Genomic DNA, 4,479 nt, shown 5'->3' with positions numbered 1-4,479 from the left:
GGCACATCTTGCCGAGCAACTGCCCCGATTCTATGTGGGGGAAATCATTGAAGACATGTGCCAAGGGCAATATGCAAATGCCCACCATAATGCTAGCAACCGATCCAAGTTACCCCAAAGGCTTTGGTTTGTGGACTCCATATTGCACCACAATGCCTTCCCCTTGGGACACAAAACTCAGAGGCGTGATCAATTTCTCCAGACCCTCTACGTCTTCCACAAGGATGCCTGGTACTCCATTCCCGACATTTTTTGGAACCAAATTCATAAATTCTGGAATGGAGTACACATTGGCGGAGGAGAGTCCACTCATTCATGAGGGTTGCCTTTCCTATACCTCATCACGCATATTCTTCGAAAAAAGGGCATCAAGGTCACCACAGCAGACGAGCTAGTTACTACTACTCCTATATTTGGCATTCGCCAATGGAATAAGAGCAGCTCCCATATGCCCCGGGTACTCCCAGCACCAGCAGCTGGTGAAGAAGAGAGTGAGGCCGAGCCAATGGCCAAAGATGAGCCGGCAGCAGCAGAGGAGGAGGAGTCCCCAATCATTTTTCAAGCCGCATAGTACTGCTCCCTTAGTGAAGAGATGGCATGCCTTCTGATGTGGTATTTTTGTGACCAAAAATATCAATAATAAAAATAACCATTCGCAATAGGACGAATCTTTGTAGGATACGGCTACAGAGTGGGTGTCGAACCTCAAGGATTGCAGGGCTTTAATTATCAAAATTAAAAGATCAAAGTTAACTTAATTAAAAGAGAGTGATTTGTTTGTGTGAATTTAAAGTGCATAAAATAAACGAAAATAAAGGAAGTAAATATATGAGAGAGAGAGTAGGGTATTGATTTCACCACTATCCGCACATCAATGGATAACCATATTTAATTCTAGCAATTCTTTCTTTGCATGTTATAATTTAAACAAGAAAACATATAAAAATAAATTCATGCAATCAACGGAATATCATAACCCATCTTCGGTTAGCACGGATCGTCTACCTAAATTACACTAAACTAGGGTGTAGTACGATCCGTCTTTCCTAGGTATGGTCTATCTAACCCTATTGATTACGTGCCAATTAAGAACCATTGTATAACCATCATTCTTATAATCACAGAAAATAAGAATGATTTGAGTTCAATAATAGTAAAATAATTTCTACGACAAGATAAGAATTTTACTATTATTGAATTGGAATTAAAAACAATTGCATTTAATATGAAGAACAAAAATCAATTGTAGCAATCCTCAGAGTTATACAATCAACATGCATAAATTGAAAAACTAGAAATTAAATGCAATCAAACCATTGTGCTTGGAAAGGGTTACATCAATACCCCACAATTGGGTTTAGTTGCTTATGATCTTCTATGCTCAAAAAACAATTTTACTGAATTTTGCTCTAGAAAGCGGTGTGTCTGTTTACAATGTTTAGAGCCCTATTTATAGGAATTTGGAAAACCCTAAAACCCTAGAAATCCTCAGAAAATTGGAAGTCAGTTTCCCAGTCCAATTGGGAGACTGAAAACCAAGTCCATGCTGGAAAAGGATTGTTGCCGTGCTGTACACGCCCGAGTGCGCTCGATCCGAGGTCTTGTGCGCTCGAGCTTAGCTTTTGTGTGCATGAGCGCAGGCATGCGCTCGATCCTTGGCCACAGACGCTCGAGCGCAGTGCGCTCGATCCCAGGAGTACTGTGATCGATCCTAGATCCAGAATGCTCAACTTGTTGTCCTTTTAAGCCTAATTTCCAATGGTTTGTCAAACGAGACCTGAAACACAAAAAAAAAAAAAAATCAAACAAATAACAATGCTAAGGAATTAACATATGTAAATTAAGGGGCTTGAATGTGCAGTATTCGGCGCTTATCACCTTCGAAGAGAATTGGCTGATCAAAGAAGGGAAGCTCGGGAAGATAAAGCATTGATGGATCAATGACTAGCTACCTTGGAAGAATTGATGCGGACCATACTTAGCCGTCTACCACCACCATCTGGCACTCTACTTCTGGATAGCACTGAGTAGGGACTACCGTCTGGCTGAAGACGTAAAACTTAGCACTCATAGGAGGCACCCCATAGTCTATCCTTTTATTTTGTTTAGTGTGTTTTAAGATAATTTTTTATTTTTATTTTTATTTATCTTTAGTTTTGTTTCTTTTTACTTGTTTGTGTATTTTCTTATTTTGCAGGGACAAGTGTGCTTCACTTCAAGTTTGGGGGTGTGCTATGAGCCATGCTTTCCAAGATCATGTCGACCATCTCCTAGGTACACTCTTTCTTTTATTTAGACACATTGGAGACACTGTGTCATTTAAGTTTGGGGGGTATGGGCACACATGATTGTTCACACACTTTGTCCCAATTTCAAGTTATTTGTTTGTTTAGTAGAAAAAAAAAAAAAAAAATTATGCATGTTCATGTTTGCCCTAAAATTTTAAGTTGATCTAAAAGAATTGTGGCTTGAATTCATTAGTGAGCTTAAAATTTTGAACACATGATCTGATGAGTGAATTTGTTAGTTTGGTTACTTGTTGAGGATAGTTAAAAAATCATATGTTTGATCTGATCACACAAGCAAATTAGCACATAATCTGTGAGGTATGACATGAGGTCTGATATGTGTGTTTCTGCATCTTGGATGAAATTGGATGACTTATTAGATGACACTGTGGCATATATATTGTAAAAAGAAAGAAAAAAAAAGAAGTGAAATAAATGATCATTGATGGCTTTTCACTGAGTAACTGAACCTCTTGCCTTAAAGCATTGAGTGTTCACGTTAAAAGGTGAAAAATGTTGATTTGATCAATGTCATGGTTAGTTTGGTTTTGTAGCATTTTTCACTCGAGTTAGTAGGTCCTTAGGGGTGTCTCTACACCTAATGCCCTAAAACCATCCAGTTTGGGAGTCATTGACTTAACACTCGCTACAAGGGTCAATTAGAAAGCTTAAAGGAACCAAACATTGTACAACCTGACCAAAGAAAAAAAAAAAAAGAAAAAAAAAAAAAGAAGAGAAAAAGAAATATGCCATTGTTGTTCATTCTAATAGGAATTTCAATGAATTTTGAGATATGGAGACATTTCACATTGGAAAGATTTGGAAGCCTCATAATTTTGTGCTAGTTCACTTTACGCTGTTTTCAAACTTGTGACGTTTTAGCATGTCCTTTGTAAGTAATTGCACTTTGAGATTCCAATTCATTGTGAAGATGGAGTTCATCGTTTTAAGCTTGCTTATGAATGAAAATCATAATCTTGAAGTGATACTTTAATTTCTAGGATAACATGAGCTGTGCATGATGTTTGTGGGTAACATTTCTGGAAAACTCACACGAGACTTCACTCGTCCTCTAGGAGACTCCTAGAGGTTTAAAAGGCTTGTTGCATATGCTAAATGCAACCGTACATCCCATGAAAGATGGATTTATCTTTTTGTTCTCTGTTTTTCACTTTTGTTGTTAGCTTTGTATTGCTAAAGGACTAGCAATATGTAAGTTTGGGGGTGTGTTAAATGCTAAAATATTCATATTTTCAGCCCTTAACTTGCATGTTTTAATCATTTGGTTTTAGTTAATTAGGTCATTTTAATTCTTTTTTGTGTTTTCCATATTTTTGTAGGCTTTTGGAAGAAAATGAAGTAAATCTGGAAGATTTGGGCTCAAAGAGAGAATATGGGAAAAATGGGAGCCCCTAACACTGTAATCGATCATAGGTTACCTGCGATCCAGTGCAGTACCTGAGAAGACACAACACGAAGTAGGCAACCAGCAATCGAGCACACAGTAGAAGAGGCCCGATTGCAGCCCTGCGATCGAGCGCACAAGGGTTGCGATCGATCGCACCCGTGCGCAAGAGACACATCGAGCTGCGGCCAGAGTGTCATTCTTTCCATATTTGGGTTTTCCAACTCTCAATTGTAATAGGTTTTGAAACCCTACGAAATTCCTAGGTTTACTAGTTTGTCAAGGACTTCTGAAGCCTATTAATAGACCCTTAAGCCTCTAGAATATGTATGCTTTGTAAGGAGAAGAATTGGAGCTCTTCAAGTTCAAGTTTCAGTTTTATTGTTTTCCTTTCTTTCTTTTATGAAGATGTTTAACATCAACTCGATGCGTAACTAATTTATTTAGTAGGGCTAGATTGAAGCCTTAGTTATGTTTTGTTAATATTCAATATTGGCGCCTTTGTGATGATCTTGTTATGATGTCTCTTGATTAATATCTAGTTTCATGAATTCCTCATGTGTGTGTGCCTGATCAACATGTGCATGTGGTATGGACTAGTTAGTTAAATCAATTTGGATCAACGAGTCCTGGGTTTAACATAAGTAACAAAAGATATTCACACCGGATTCTTGGGTTAATCAACATGGGGAATCGGGAGTAGACACCCATGCCCTAGGTCTCATGTGTTTTTCGATTTCCACAGTTTTATACTTTCTTAAAGAACAACTTAGTAGACACCCATGC

The sequence above is a fragment of the Corylus avellana genome, chromosome ca11 (genome assembly GCF_901000735.1).
Source record: "Corylus avellana chromosome ca11, CavTom2PMs-1.0".
In the NCBI taxonomy this organism is placed as follows: Eukaryota; Viridiplantae; Streptophyta; class Magnoliopsida; order Fagales; family Betulaceae; genus Corylus; species Corylus avellana.
This window is presented reverse-complemented; position numbering follows the sequence as displayed.